The 17,163-nt window shown below is 40.2% G+C and overlaps 1 long non-coding RNA gene across 1 annotated transcript; it reads left to right on the top strand.

The window, feature by feature from the left end:
* Positions 1-739: 739 nt before the first annotated feature.
* LOC143981804 (uncharacterized) lies at positions 740-13,655 on the top strand. The gene is made up of 2 exons (XR_013274359.1): positions 740-7,625; positions 11,422-13,655. It is a non-coding gene; the product is annotated as an uncharacterized LOC143981804 (long non-coding RNA).
* Positions 13,656-17,163: the final 3,508 nt, after the last annotated feature.

The raw sequence follows: 17,163 nt of genomic DNA, 5'->3' as shown, positions 1-17,163 counted from the left end.
TGCCACCCCCCCAAGTACCACCACTGCCTGCCACCCCCCCCCCCAAGTACACCACCGATGCCACCCCCCAAATAAAGTACCACCGCTGCCACCCCCCAAGTACTGTACACCACCCCTGCCACCACCCCCCCCAAGTACACCACCACCACTGCCACCCCCCCAAGTACCACCGCTGCCACCCCTGTCACAGTTACTTTGATGAGTAACTGATTACTTTTCTAATGTAGTAACCGAGTTACTAATGCAATTACTTTTTGGGAGAAGTAATTTGTAACTTAACTAATTACTTTTTTAAAGTAAGATGACCAACACTGTACATTATATATATATATATATATATATATATATAATACACACATACACACACACACTCGGTCTAATATATATATATATATATATATATATATATATATATATATATATATATATATATATATACAGACACATATTATATACACATATACACATATATATAGTAGCCTATATCTACAGTGCATTCCGTAGTGTACTGTTTCTAATACACTTCAGGCGGTGTATTAATTTATAGATATATATATATATACAGTCTAGTGTCTAGTGTGCGTGTGTGTGTGTGTGTGTGTGTGTGTATATATATATATATATATATATATATATATATATATATATACATATATATACATACACTCTGCATTCAATGTTGCCTATATCTACACTTCAGGCGGTGTACACAGTATCTAATACAGTGTGTACTGTTTCTACTACACTTCTGGTGGTGTACACAGTATCTAGAATAGTGTCTACTACACTTCTGGTGGTGTACACAGTATAAAATACAGTTTTTAATACAGTGCAGGCGATCTGGTGGTTTACACAGTATACAATACAGTGCAGCCGTTGTACAGTTGCTAATACACTTCAGGCGGTGTAAACGGTATCTAATACAGTGTGTACAGTTTCTACTACACTTCTGGTGGTGTACACAGTATACAATACAGTGCAGCCATTGTACAGGTTCTAATACAGTGCAGGCGGTGTACATAGTATCTAATACAGTATGTACAGTTTCTACAACACTTCTAGTGGTGTACACAGTATATAATACAGTGCAGCCGTTGTACAGTTGCTAATACAGTGCAGGCAGTGTACACAGTATCCAATACAGTCTGTACAGTTTCTACTACACTTCTGGTGGTGTACACAGTATACAATACAGTGCAGCCGTTGTACAGTTTCTAATACAGTGCAGGTGGTGTACACAATATCTAATACAGTGTGTACAGTTTCTACTACACTTCTGGTGGCGTACACAGTATACAATACAGTGCATTTGTTGTACAGTTTCTAGTACAGTGTAGGCGGTGTACACAGTATCTAATACAGTGTAGTGTGGTGTTGCAAAACAATAAATACATCATGTCCAGAAGGCCATCAAGGAGAGGCAGATGCTCACAGGTGACTAAAAGAGGGTAAAGAGATCTACAATCAACAGTGGTGGTCATGGACACGGTGCATCCTCTGCAGGTGGCCGCAGGGCACACTTGTACTTTTTTGCTGCTGCTGGCTGTGTTATTGAGCCACAACATGTAGAAGAGTTGGTGGAGTGGATAAGGAAGCCATCCTCATCCTCTATCACCCAGGCACAGAGTAGTTTGCCTTTCCAACGCAGCTGCCAAAGCGGCCTATTCCACTGGCTCCTTGTCCACAGTCACTCCTTCCATAGCCCAAATATCATGCACGGAGGAGTCCCCAGAATTATTTGACCACAGTGTCGGTTATATGCTGCTGGAGGATGCGCAGCAATTTGAAGGCTCCGATGTTGATTCACAGGTTGAGGAAGGGAGTAACGTGAGCCTAGAAAAGGGAGTGCCACAGAAGGACAAGAAACTGGCAGTCGTGTTTCCCCAGCTGCAGCATACTCCAAGTTTGCTCCAGTGATGGGGAGGGAGGGGATGATGAGGTCACTGACTGTACTTGGGTGCCTGAGAGAAGAGAGGAGGAAAGTGAGGAGGAGGCACAACTCCAACGAGGCCACCTTATTGCATCACACTGCAGAGCTCCACAGGTGTAGGGCGCTGCGGACTCCCCATTTTAAAAGGTTCCTTGGTGTGGGCCTTTTTCGACACGTGTGCAGCAGATTGCACCATTGCTGTTTGCAACCTATGTCTGAAGCGGATCAGGCGTGGCCAGATCAGCAGCCGCTTGGGCACCACATGCTTGACCAAATATATGAGGACCTGCCATGCAGTCCGTTGGCAACAGCACTTGAAAGACCCACATCAAAGAAAAAGGTGGACTTCTCCTTGCTCCTCATCTGGGATCTCCAACCCTACTATACCTCCAGTCCTCTCAAAAACCTGCACTGAGAGGAACAAAGGTATAGCAATAGGTGTCCCAAGTACTTGCAGCTAATCTAGCAGTACACCACCAATTGATTTTAGCAGGCAAATTTCCCTACCCCAGTTGCTGAACCGTAAAAAGAAATTCGGGCCCAGCCATCCACATACTCAGCGTCTAAATGCTAGCTTGGCCAAATTGCTAGCACTGCAACTGCTGCCTTTTCAGCTGGTAGACTGCCCCCTTTCGTGAATTTGTGGAATGTGCTATACCTCCGTGGCAAGTTCAAAAACGCCATTGCCAGTGCTCTGTAAGTGTTCAAGGGGCTACATAGGCAGTCAGGCTAAAAGATGCCATGCAGTGCTTGAGTTGGTCTGCCTAGGGGACAGGAGCCACACTGGGGCAGAGATTCTGTCAGCTCTGTAGGGGCAGGCTCAGAGATGGTTGACGCCATGCCAGCTTCAGGCAGGAATGGTATGCAACAATGACACAAACCTTCTCTTCGCCCTCCGACAGGGACACTTGACCCATGTTCCATGTTTGGCACACGTACTAAATTTGGTGGTGCAGCAGTTCTTGATCAGGTACCCAGGCTTACAGGATCTCCTGCGGCAGGCCAGAAAAGTCTGTGGTCATTTCTGCCAGTCATATAATGGCAGGCTGGTTGACATTCAAAGGGAATGCAACCTGCCCACCAAACACCTCATTTGTGATATGCCCACCAGGTGGAACTCAACGTTTTCAATACTACCATGGCTGCACACACAGCAGAGGGCCATCAATGAGTACCTGTGCAAGTATGGCACCAGGACAGGGTCAGGGGAGCTTGGCTACTTATCAAGGATTCATGCACTGTCCTGTCACCATTTGAGGAGGCTACAAGGATTATGAGCAGTGACAATGCATGCATCAGTGACACTGTCCCTCTAGTTTTCCTGCTGGAGCACACGCTTCGTGAACAGGGCACTTAAGACAGAACAGCGGGAAGAAGAGGAGGACTTCATTTCCTCTCGAGGCCCCCTTTATCCAGATAGCATTCCTGCAGCCCCGCCAAACACACAGGAAGAAGAGGAGGAGGAAGAGGATTGTGTCATCATGGATGTAGAGGATAACACTCAGCAGCAGTCTTCAAGGGATGGTTTTTAGTTCCCAGAAACCCAAGGAATTGTACGTGGCTGGGTGGAGGTAGTTACTGATCGTGTGATCCTTAGTGACCGAGAGGACTCAGAATCAAATGCTTCTGCAAACTTACGCTGCATGGCCTCCCTGACCATTACTGGCTGGCAACCCTTCTTGATCCACGTTACAAGGGTAAGGTTGCAGAACTCATCCTGCCTTCGCAGAGGGAGCAGAGGATGAAACATCTTCAGGAGGCCTTCAAGAAAGGTTTGTGCAACGCCTTTCCAGACCCTGGGAGGTTACTATTTCCTGGTGCTGGACGAGTTGCTGAGTGGTGGAGAGGGTGGCTGTCTGAAAATAAAAATGAATCAATCTTGGATCAGCAGCTATCAAGCACTTGATGCTGATGTAACTGATTTCATTTTCTATGGATCTGGGATCCCTTGAAGACTGCCTATGCTAACTATCCTATTCCTCCTCAACCTTGATGATGCTAGCTTCCAATAATATTTTTGGTTTAGGGCACCACCATCACCACCCAAGGCCCAATTTTTCTGCCCCTGTTTAACGGGGCATGTAAATTACCATTTTTGATATAATATTTCACAGCAGGGCCCATTCCTGTGGCCAACAAGAGTAACTGTGAGGGCTTACAGTGTTCTGGCACCACCAAAACCAAAGGCTGAATTTTTCTGCCCCTGTTTAACAGGGGCATGTAATTACAATTTTTTATATAATATTTCAATGCAGGGCCTGTTCCTGCTCCCAACAACAGTAACTGAGGGCTTATAGGGTTATGGCACCACCACCACCACCCTGGTATTTTTGGTATTTTTATCTATATTGCCGGGATCTAACAATATATTACAGCCATGAGCAGTTTTAAGTTACAATTTTTCCTTTAGAAATGTAATTTTGCTGTGGCGCTGTTATAAACGTGGGAAAGATGCTATACGGGCATACTAAGGACACCCCCCAGGCACGATATTTAAAAGAATATTTCCTTTTTGTTTCACTTTAAGCATTATTAAAATCACTGCTCCCGAAAAAAACTGCTGTTTTTAAAACTTTTTTTTGCATTGATGCATGTCCCCTGGGGCAGAACCCAGGTCCCCAAACACTTTTTTGCGCCCCATAGACTATAACGGTGTTCGCACAAATTGTTTGTCTGTTCGAATGTTCTGCTGCGAAATGAACCGGGGGTGTTCGGCTTATCCCTAGTTATGATGAAAGGTTGCTAGCACTGAACTTATTCTCTCTGGAGAAGAGACGCTTGAGAGGGAATATGATTTAAATTTACAAATACCGTGCTGGTGACCCTCCCAAAAGGGATAAAACTTTTTTGCAAAAGGGAGTTTAACAAGACACGTGGCCACTCATTAAAATTAGAAGAAAAGAGGTTTAACCATAAACTACTTAGAGGGTTTTTTACTGTAAGAGCAGCCAGGATGTGGAATTCCCTACCACAGGCGGTGGTCTCAGCGGGGAGCATCGTTAGTTTCAAAAAACTATTAGATAAGTACCTGAACGACCACAACATACAGGGATATACAATGTAATACTGACATTAAATCACATACATACAGTAGGTTGGACTTGATGGACTTGTATCTTTTTTCAACCTCGCCTACTATGTAACTATATAACCTATCAAAACACAACTAATTCTAACTTACGGTATCTAATTCCTAGCACCTATCTAGGAGAGTCCTACATATGTATAACAAAATGCACATATTTTAAGAATACAAGTGTAAATGGATTATTAGCTTTTCTTCTGTATCCATTAAAGTTAACTTTTCCTACTCCAAACTGAGTAAAGTGGCTCGTTGAATACATTTCGATATCTGCAGGTGTATTTATAAGAGAAATGGAATAGCTTTTAGTCCAGCGAAGCTGCTAGCATATTCATTCTGTGCAAATTATTATTATGCAGGTTTTAGCAGTGCTATACAATATATAGGAGAAATCAGAGGGCCCTGCTCATTACAGCTTACAATCCAAAAGGAAGGGTCAAGTGATACAAAAGATAATCACTGTGGCGGGTGAGCTGATGGAGAAAATAAAACTATAGTTGTTAGGTGGAGGCAAAGATAGGCTTCTCTAAAAACAAGGGTTTCCAGGTTTTTCCATCGAAAATGGACAGAGTAGGAGAGAATCGGACAAATTGAAGTAGGGAGTTCCAGAGGATGGGAGAGGCTCGAGAGAAGTCTTGAAGTCAAGCATGGGAGGAGGAGACAAAGTAGCTAAAGAGCAGGAGATTCTTGGGAGGAACCAAGAGAATGATTTGGTTGGTATTTTGAGACTAGGTAAGTGATGTAGCTGATGTAGAGTATTTTGAATTTAAAGCGGAGTTGCACCCAAAAAATTGAACTTCCTCTTTAAGTGCAGGTGACCCCCTGACATGCCACATTTGGCATGTCATTTTTTGGGGGGGGGGGGGGGGCGTACCCATTTTGACAGGCACCCAGCTCCCGCTTCCTCCCCTGGCTCCATGACGCCGGAAGGAAGATCGCCTCTCCCCTCTCCCTCCCTGCAATCTTATGGGACACATCACAGGTCCCAGAAGATTGCCTACCCATTCACAGCGCGCACTTTTTGTAGCTGCTGACTTTTAAATGGGTGGGACTCCACTTTAATTTAAATGGACGAATGGGGCAAAATCAGATGTTCGGGTTATTTTCTTTACAGTTTGAATGTTATTAATTCATAAAAAGAGTGGTTCAGAGAAATACCTTATTATGGCCACTGGACGGCACAGCGGACATAATGCCGGATTTATCCATGCCACTCTTTTTATGAATAAATAGTGTTGTGAATTCATGAAGAAATACATTTAATATTCGCTGGCCGAGATGAGGGATTTCAGTATTTTATTGAACTGTGACCTCTTGGAGACCTTTAAAGCAAAGTACAAGATCTCGCAGGTTTTTTTTTTTCCAAATGTTGAAAGGATTAGTTCTTGTTAAACTTTTACAAAACCTGTGTTTAAAAAAGAAACTCGCTGAAACAATGGTATCTTCTGTCACCAAATAAAAAGCTGTTTACTTATTTTGTTGGTTAGAGTGAGAAGGCCAAACTTGCATAAGTATTTATCACATGGAAATAACCCTTAACTAGAGAACCCCATTGTACGTAAGTAAAAGACTATTTGGACAATATACAACCGTGCAAATAGCTGACGCCTCATCCAAAAACATATTGAAGGACACAGCTAACCCATTTAATCATTTATTGGAAGCTCAGAGTTCATCCCAAAACATGCTGTAAGATTCATCTACCAGTATCATCTATATTTTTCTAAGCCATTCAATTTATACATAGGTCACAACTGAGATTATAAATTTAGTATCTAATGATCTAAAGAACTTTGTCATAAAGAATTATATATGAAAGTGTGAGTATAAGTAGAAGTGTTTTAGCAACAAATTAGTATTATGAGAAACATATAATCATGATTATAATTGTATAAGAATTTAACCTATGTTTAGATAAACAAATATTGATTGGATACCCAAATTATACATGGATCCATATAGATAATAATTGTATGTGATATTGTTTGTGATATATCTAACCTGTGTCCTTTCTAAACGGACTAAAGATTAACAGATATACATTGATATACATATATATCAACAATTTATGCAAGTGATTATTGAAATTTATGTTAAAGAGTATTCTACATTATGCCATAATTCTTGAACACTCGAATATATTCGTTAGAACATATAAATAACGAACACATATTACAGAATTAGAAAAATATTCACTTAAAGAAATAAAACACCCAACATAGGTGAGACACCTGGTGGTGGAAGGTGCTATTACCTTAAAATCACGAGACTCCCGGGAAAGCTAACCATTAAGTCTGTCGGCCAATGAGGGGGGAACACATACCCTCTGGGCAGAACTTAGTATAATTTTATAATCCTTTTGTTGAAGAGGATATTTAAGAAACTAGAAAGATGAGAAAAGGAGGAAGAAGGAAGGAAGCTCGGAGGAGAGCTGGGGGGAGAGAGTCAGGGGGAAGCTTAGGGACCCCCCCTGAGAAGGGACACTGGAAGACATGCATGAATACACATTTTACATTCATGAAGATCCCTGCTCCTTGGAATGTTGAAGCCACGGCAGCCATCTTAAAATTCCTGGTAACTAATACTCCACACTAATAGCCATATTGGAAATGGGTAAATATATATTTATCATCTATTTTATGTTCTCTTAAATATTGATGTTTTTGAAGATTCTATTATTGAAATACTTCTCACGAATCAATAACCGCCTTTTAGATTTTTCTCTAAATTACATTTTTCATACATTTCTTTTTGCATAGATGCCAATTTTATTGACAAACAAATGTCTAATTTATTTCACATTGTTAACCACTTACTTACCTGCAGTATAGTAACGGTTGGATGTGTGAAATACAGACATTCTGTTTAATTGTCAATTATCAAAAGGTTATTGATTCTACCGAGAAATGATAATGGTGATAATTGTGTCCAAGGTACTACTACGCCCAGTTTTAGGGTGTTCCCAGAAATTGTCAAAATGATCAAGTAATGTAATCTGTATTTTAATATTTCATGTAAATATTTGTTTTCTGTCAACCAATAAATGTAGCTATTTTGTATGATCACTCGTCTCCGTGAATAAGTTTCACATATATAGACTGTGTCATATAGACTGATTCTGTATCTTAAAAATATCTTCGTTAAAAATTACTTAGGAAATATTGTGCGGGAAAATGTCCTTAAAAGCACAACATATATAAATGGAGGCACTGCGTGAGATAACGTTGATATTTTGTATAGGATCAATCATAGTTACGGTGGTGACAAATAATATTTTGCATGAAATTATTAATTATTAATTTAAAAAAAAAAAAAATATTTTTGCCAAGAAAAATGTCTGGTCAAAGTGAATTTTATTTTGATGGGGATTATCAAGAGTCAGCCCTTAGTGGTAATATGAGTACTCAGACAAAATGGATACAAGAACAGGAAATGTTGGATATAATGTCAAAAAGTAACATGATAAATCATGCCGAAAAAAGTTTGTCTAATGAGAATGGTCTAGAAGCACTCATTGAAGACCTTATAAACCACGCCCGTCAATCAATAAAAGACGTATGGAACGTGGAAGGTCAAAGCGTTGAACTCACAGACAGCTCATCTGAGACAAAGGAAATAGAAAGGCCTGATCACATGCATTTTGAAGTAAGCACTAACCTGATGTATCTTTATAGTGAGTTTAAACGTCAATATACCCAACTAGAGAGTGATATCTTAGAATCCCAGTCCCAGTTAATAGAAGGGGAATGTGAGCTCACAAAAAAGCTAAAGGAGATTAAAGACAAGGCAGATTATTTTGATGAGGCTATAGCGACAATGGTGAAATATGAAACAGAACAGTTACAAAATGATGTAATAATGCTGGACGAATATCACCAATTAATTAAAAAGTATAAACAATCAAGAGAGAAGGAGAGGTTCTTACAGGAAACCCTAATTAAAGCAGAACAGATGCACAATAATACAATAATAATGCTGTACAAATGTTATCAATTAAATAAAGAAATAATAAACAATACAAGAGAGGAGAAGGAAAATTTTCTGCAGGAAAACGAGTCTCCTGACGAAAGTTGCCGAGTAATATGCAGTGGAAATTTAAAAGAAGAAACAAATCAGCTTAGGTCAGGACAGGAATCCCTAATTAAGCAACCAGAAGAATTAAAAGAACAAGGGAAGTGTATGCCCCAGGATAACGCTCAGATGCTTAACCCTGAAAGTATAGAGTCTGACAATACTCCAAAATCTGACTCTCAACCTAAAATTTGGGAGTTACATAATGAAAAAGAATTAGAAAAAGAAACTATATTCTACCCCAAGCCATCTGTAGAGCAAAGGGGGGTAAAAATTGAACCACCACATGAAGGTATGCCTAATCAGTTTTCTTTGGGATCAGAAAAAAATACAGGCACCCCTAAACAGGACGCCTCAGAAATAATAAAATTTTTAAAAGATGCTGTCCCGGTGTTTAAGGAAGAGGGATCCATGCACATTATTGACCACATTGAAAAATATGAAAATGCTTTATCAGTTTTAGGCCTAAATGATGACCAATCTAGGATTAATTTCTTACCGTGGGTATTTGAACCCAAACTACGTCCATTCTGCGAAGCTGTAATAAGTCTGTGGGGTACTGCCTGGCAAACAATTAAAAACATCTGTCATCTAGGATTTGTCCCACATAAAAATGTTAACGCAGCTAGAGTGGATATACACAATATCACATGTACCAGTGATCAAAGCCCCACCAAAGTTATGGCTGTGCTCAAGGGTGCTGTCCACTTAGCAGAAAAGGAGCCAAGTTATAATGAACTTGGGTTTGAACCCATGTTCTTCGAGGCCCCGCCTACCCACATAAAAGTGAATTGGGCGAAAGACTACAAAGGGGGGTGTTCACTGGAGTCTTTGGTAAAAGAGAGTAACAATTTGTACTCTATCCAACAAACTGGTGAAAACAATGGAAGGCCTGAAAGCCCTATAATGAAACTTGTGGATGAATTTTATGTATCTCCTCAATCATTACAGCCCAAAACCAAGAGAAAGAGATACGCTGATATAGTCAGAAAGATGCTACCGAGTTTCCCCAGCGGGAAACCAATGTCCCCACCCATCAGAAGGGGGGAGCAAAGACCACCCTTTAGAGGGGGAGTTAAAAGAACACCTCAGGAGTCTCATCCAAAGGATCCAGACCCAAGGTTTAGGAGAAACTATAGGGTATATCTCCAAAGGGTCAGATTTAAAACTAAGGGTAGACACCCTCACCTTTACCGGTGTAATGGACTTCGGGGGCCTACACAGGTAAATAGGGAGAAATTACAGGGTAAGACACCCCAAAATCCCCAGAACAATAGGGAACAACTAAGGCCCAGACAACTATCCCAGAATCAAGACAATGTTTCTGATGTGGATATGTCTGATAAAATTGAGCCAGTAGTCCCCAGAAAGTATAGAAACCGGGTCCCACGAACAAATTCTGATCAGCCTGTAAGCAATACGGAAACCAAAATAGACAAAATTATGGATATGTTACACGGTTTCATTGCTATACGGAACGTGAATAACACTTCTTCCAGGGACAAATCCTGTGGCCAGCCCAAGGGCCACAGAGCCTTTTAAGCGCCTATGTTAAAATAAATCAGAGGAATGCACTGAATAAAGATATAGGAAGCAGAGGTTCTAACACCATGTTTTTCCCCAGGTTACAGTAATGAGGATCCTGAAATCCCTACCGAGGGATTGTGGTTGTTAGATATTAACTATTCTCCTATTTTTCAGTGGTCACTTCATTCCTCTGACATAAACAGGTCGCTCCAAACAGCCCAATTTCAAGAAGTCCCGAAGACGGTAATTCCAGAGGAAGACCGAATCCTAAAGACATAAATATCAGGAGGCCTAAATGGTTTGATATTTTGGTAAAAGATGAGGAGTCACCCGTATAAGGTAGTTTGATTGCCTCAAATGAGTTGTATTGACACCCCAAAGGGGGAAGATTTTATCTGTTTTATTCCTCCCAAGTAGAAGGTTGACTATGATGTCAAATATTTTGATACTGACAGTAAGTGTCACATGTCAAACTGAAATGTTTTTAATTGTTATTATTCCAGAACCGCTACAATTAAGCTAAAAAAAAAATGGTTCTGAAGAACATAAGTCAGTCAGAATTGTCTGGTATCCACAGATATTAATAAATGGCCTCATGATAATGAGCCCTGGAGCTTGGTCTCCCATAGCCAATGTGTCATACATGGTCTTGATTTCCAGAGTGTTTAGTTAAAGGACTGATAACATAATGGGAAAGAGGAGGGCTCTGAGGAAGCCCAGGATACCAACTTGACACTGAGATCTCAAACACAGATCATGTTAAAAAAAAAACTTATATATCTTTTCTCATGGAATCCATTTTCATTTACAGGACTAAGATGTCCATGAGCCGGTCAACAGAACCGAGAGTCCAACATGTGTGAACATCCAGAGAAGAAACCGTATGGGGGATCCAAGGACACCACTGATGGCCAGTCTACATGGACGGAACCCACCAGGACGGCCAGGACTAAAGGTGCCCGGAATGGTCCATTTCCTGCCAATCAACAGATGACGGTCCTGAGATGCACACATCGATCATAAACCCATTTTGTTTTTCAAAGAGTTACACTCATCTGCAAGTGTCTATACCTCTTAATTATATATATCCATAATCCGGATCCATCGTCACAACTCAACTTACAAGGCCCGAGCGAAGCCATATTTCTTCAAACTGTTGCATTGGTGAAGTCTTTCAAACGACTTCCGGCATTTGAACACTTCACAAGGGGGGCTTTGTTGTGAATTCATGAAGAAATACATTTAATATTCGCTGGCCGAGATGAGGGATTTCAGTATTTTATTGAACTGTGACCTCTTGGAGACCTTTAAAGCAAAGTACAAGATCTCGCAGGTTTTTTTTTTTCCAAATGTTGAAAGGATTAGTTCTTGTTAAACTTTTACAAAACCTGTGTTTAAAAAAGAAACTCGCTGAAACAATGGTATCTTCTGTCACCAAATAAAAAGCTGTTTACTTATTTTGTTGATTAGAGTGAGAAGGCCAAACTTGCATAAGTATTTATCACATGGAAATAACCCTTAACTAGAGAACCCCATTGTACGTAAGTAAAAGACTATTTGGACAATATACAACTGTGCAAATAGCTGACGCCTCATCCAAAAACATATTGAAGGACACAGCTAACCCATTTAATCATTTATTGGAAGCTCAGAGTTCATCCCAAAACATGCTGTAAGATTCATCTACCAGTATCATCTATATTTTTCTAAGCCATTCAATTTATACATAGGTCACAACTGAGATTATAAATTTAGTATCTAATGATCTAAAGAACTTTGTCATAAAGAATTATATATGAAAGTGTGAGTATAAGTAGAAGTGTTTTAGCAACAAATTAGTATTATGAGAAACATATAATCATGATTATAATTGTATAAGAATTTAACCTATGTTTAGATAAACAAATATTGATTGGATACCCAAATTATACATGGATCCATATAGATAATAATTGTATGTGATATTGTTTGTGATATATCTAACCTGTGTCCTTTCTAAACGGACTAAAGATTAACAGATATACATTGATATACATATATATCAACAATTTATGCAAGTGATTATTGAAATTTATGTTAAAGAGTATTCTACATTATGCCATAATTCTTGAACACTCGAATATATTCGTTAGAACATATAAATAACGAACACATATTACAGAATTAGAAAAATATTCACTTAAAGAAATAAAACACCCAACATAGGTGAGACACCTGGTGGTGGAAGGTGCTATTACCTTAAAATCACGAGACTCCCGGGAAAGCTAACCATTAAGTCTGTCGGCCAATGAGGGGGGAACACATACCCTCTGGGCAGAACTTAGTATAATTTTATAATCCTTTTGTTGAAGAGGATATTTAAGAAACTAGAAAGATGAGAAAAGGAGGAAGAAGGAAGGAAGCTCGGAGGAGAGCTGGGGGGAGAGAGTCAGGGGGAAGCTTAGGGACCCCCCCTGAGAAGGGACACTGGAAGACATGCATGAATACACATTTTACATTCATGAAGATCCCTGCTCCTTGGAATGTTGAAGCCACGGCAGCCATCTTAAAATTCCTGGTAACTAATACTCCACACTAATAGCCATATTGGAAATGGGTAAATATATATTTATCATCTATTTTATGTTCTCTTAAATATTGATGTTTTTGAAGATTCTATTATTGAAATACTTCTCACGAATCAATAACCGCCTTTTAGATTTTTCTCTAAATTACATTTTTCATACATTTCTTTTTGCATAGATGCCAATTTTATTGACAAACAAATGTCTAATTTATTTCACATTGTTAACCACTTACTTACCTGCAGTATAGTAACGGTTGGATGTGTGAAATACAGACATTCTGTTTAATTGTCAATTATCAAAAGGTTATTGATTCTACCGAGAAATGATAATGGTGATAATTGTGTCCAAGGTACTACTACGCCCAGTTTTAGGGTGTTCCCAGAAATTGTCAAAATGATCAAGTAATGTAATCTGTATTTTAATATTTCATGTAAATATTTGTTTTCTGTCAACCAATAAATGTAGCTATTTTGTATGATCACTCGTCTCCGTGAATAAGTTTCACATATATAGACTGTGTCATATAGACTGATTCTGTATCTTAAAAATATCTTCGTTAAAAATTACTTAGGAAATATTGTGCGGGAAAATGTCCTTAAAAGCACAACAATAGCAATCAACCTGTAGAGGAAATTACCTGCCAATATTCAACTTTGCACCATTTGCTTAGACCAAATGCACTGTCCAGTTTTGCTGGATTAATAGCTATGCACTTTTTTTAATACACTCCTCTTTGGCGACGTTCACACTGCACCTGACTTCAAAGTCACGCATCTTTGAAGTCGGATCCCAGCATGAGTTTCGCACGTCTTGCATTCGATTTCTGTAGCAGAAGTCATTATAAGTCATACCAAAGTAGGACCAAAAGTAGGGTAGGAACCTTTTTCTAAGTCAGTTCGACTTGAGCAGAAGTCTACACTAGAATGGTTTCATTACACAGAATGGGGTCCGACTTCTGATGCGACAAATGCTCCAAAGTCGGAGCGATTGTTGCATCAGTGTGAACTGGGCTTTAGTGTCTTACACAGCTTATCAAAAGCCCAGGAGCTTTAATATAAAAATTCTGACTTGAGGAAGGAAAGTCAAAGATTGGCCCAATCCCTCCAATCTTAATATATCAAATGTTTACGTATTGCAAAAATATATATATTTTTTTCATTTTGACAGAATTTGGAATGCCCTTTTATGTTGTTTGTGTCTCTTTGGGGAGAATTTCCTTCGCTTTCTGTCCCAGAACTACAACAGGTAGTGAGAGAAAATCTCTACACCGTGAAGGCAATTCTCCTCTTATGCCACGTACACACTCCATCGGAATTTAGCTGTCCGAATTTTCGCCAGACAAAAATTGATAGCATGCCCTCAATTTTCCCAACAGAAAAACTTTCTATTGGTAATTACAATCGTGTGCAATTCTGACACACCAAAAATCACGCATGCTCAGATTCAACTACGAGGAGGAAAGCTATTGGCTACTGGCTATTGAACTTAATTTTTCTAGTCCTGTCGCACGTGTTGTACGTCACCACGTTATAAACAATCGGAATTTGAGGTGACCGTGTGTAGGCATGACAGCTTGAGCCGAATTCTGTCGGAATTCCGTTGGGAAAACCATCAGAGCTTTTTCCGATGAGAATTCCGATCGCGGCATGAGACAGTGATTATCAGAACAGGTGTCTCTATTGGAAGATTTCCCTTCATCTCTTGTTTTAGTGACATGTAAAGTTCTACACTTTCCATTTATGCTACAATAGTCATCCCCACAGCTGTAATCAATGTATTCAACCACCAAAAAGTCGGTCTCCCTCTTTGCCTGGTTCCTTCGATCTTTACTTGGGATATGTCATATATGATAGAGTGTGAGGAAAATTGGTTGAAATGAGCACCTTATAATAAACCAGCAGCTGATAAGCAGCATAAAGGTTCTTTGCCCGCTGCTCCACCTTCCCTACCTGATTATATGCAATTGTATCCCTCTATACCAGAGTTTAGTGCATTAACTGGGGGGGTTTTGATAACAGTGGCACAGGCGTCAGCCAGGAGACAAAGAGCCCCTGCACAAACCTCTGCTCCTGGACCTAGTCTGTAAAGGTGGGAGAGGGAAGGAATGTCCCTAGCCTCACCGTTTTTATGGTAGGACACCATAATGGAGGAGTTGGCAGGAGTCCCAAAGGAAGTGTGGACAGAGGACAGATTAGGTGCTGGAAACATACCCTGTACACCATACAAAGCCACACCGAAGCCATATGCAACCTCTGTTTTTTCAAAAACAATATCGCCTTAGTAAGGAGAGCTGATGTTATTTGCCCAATTATAGCTAAGTTCTTGGAACTTGGTATTATCTGTCCTATAGTGTTACTATGCAACACACACATCCAACACACAATACTATACGGTTATTGATTTAGCAAATGCATTTTTTTCTGTGCCGGTAAATGAGGAGACACAGCTACTACTGGCCTTCATGTTTGAAGGGAATCAATGCCACATGGCTATATTAATTCACCTGCAATGTACACAATGGCAATCTGGGCTTCCCTTAATGGCTGGTCACCCCCTTCTGGTTCAGTGTTGCTTCAATACTTATTATTGTGCAGCCCAACTGTGGATGTTTGTAGGCAAGATACTGTGTCTTTGTTAACCTACTTAGGCACAGAGGGTCACAAGGTCTCAAGAAAGAGAATGCAATATTGTAAGGAAACTGTATAGTATTTGGGTTTCCCTCTGAAACAAAGCACACGTACTCTAAGGGCCCTTTTGCATGGATGGCTGTTCTGCCGCTGTTAAAAGCATGTTTTTTTATTTTGAAATTCCAAGACTCCAGGCACAGCGATCACTTTCAGTTGTGCATTGCGATTAGCAGCGTTTACATGCCACTGCATTTAGCTGCAGTGGAACATTCTTGCCGTTTCTGATTTGCTTTCTGTTGTCTTTCTTTCCCCGTTGCCGCTGCTATCCGAGGGAGAAATAGTAGACTGCGATTACCAGTTATGTGCATATAGCTGTGCTAAAAAGGTCCTGGATGCAGTCAAATTTATTTTTTCTAACCGCACAAAACCCCATGTAACAAAACCTTTGCTGAATGCAGTGTGTGAATGGGGCTATAGGAAAGCATTGTGTGAGTTCAGGTGCGGTAGATAACTTCATCTATCCGCAGCTAAAAGTTGAATTCTATCCACCCATGTGAAAGGGGCCTTAGCTACTCCAAGTCATCCTGGGGTTGCCCCGCCCCTACACCAAGAAGGTTATGCTGTCCTTTCCTACCATGGTCAATTACTGTAGACAATAAATATCTGACTTCTCGTACTATGACAACATCTTACATCAATGTACAAAGGTACCCGATCTCATATAATGGAACCCAGAGCTGATACATGCTTACAAGACCTTGAAGGGAAACTTAATTTTGGTTCCCAGTCTGGGCTTACCTGATTATACAAAATGGTTTTATGTGTATGTTAGAGACAATTGTAAAACCATGATGGTAATTGTGGCCCAGGGACACAGAGAAAACATGAGAACAACTGCTTTCTTTTCCAGAGTAGTTCCTTTCCCAGTACAGGGCATGCCTGCTTGTTTAAGGGCACTGGCCGTGTATGCAATGGTCGTAGAGGCAGCAATGATGATAACGATAGGACATAACATAGTCTTACACACTGCACATCAGGTATGGCATGTGTTAAAAAGATATCTCATTGCGATTTGGTCACTGATTTACTAGAAGCTATCCATTTGCATGCTCACATGGCAGTGATTAAATGCAAAGGTTGATCATGTTGCAAGAGACAAGTCAATGGCAGATCAGATGTCTAAAGGAGCCATCCAACTGCCTTTGGCTGATACTGCTCTGCTTGATTTAATAACACTGTCCCCTCCCGAGGACACCCTCTTAAGAGGATTACAAATGACAGCCTCACAGGAGGATGTAGAATTCTCAAAAAAGAGAAAGGGTTGTCACTAGACCAAAATGAAATCATGACAAAAGGAGG

This window comes from Lithobates pipiens, unplaced genomic scaffold (genome assembly GCF_037356315.1).
Source record: "Lithobates pipiens isolate NorthernLeopardFrog02 unplaced genomic scaffold, aLitPip1_a1.2 Scaffold_16, whole genome shotgun sequence".
In the NCBI taxonomy this organism is placed as follows: Eukaryota; Metazoa; Chordata; class Amphibia; order Anura; family Ranidae; genus Lithobates; species Lithobates pipiens.
Note: the sequence above shows the minus strand (reverse complement) of the source record. Positions and strands in the feature narration are given on the sequence as shown.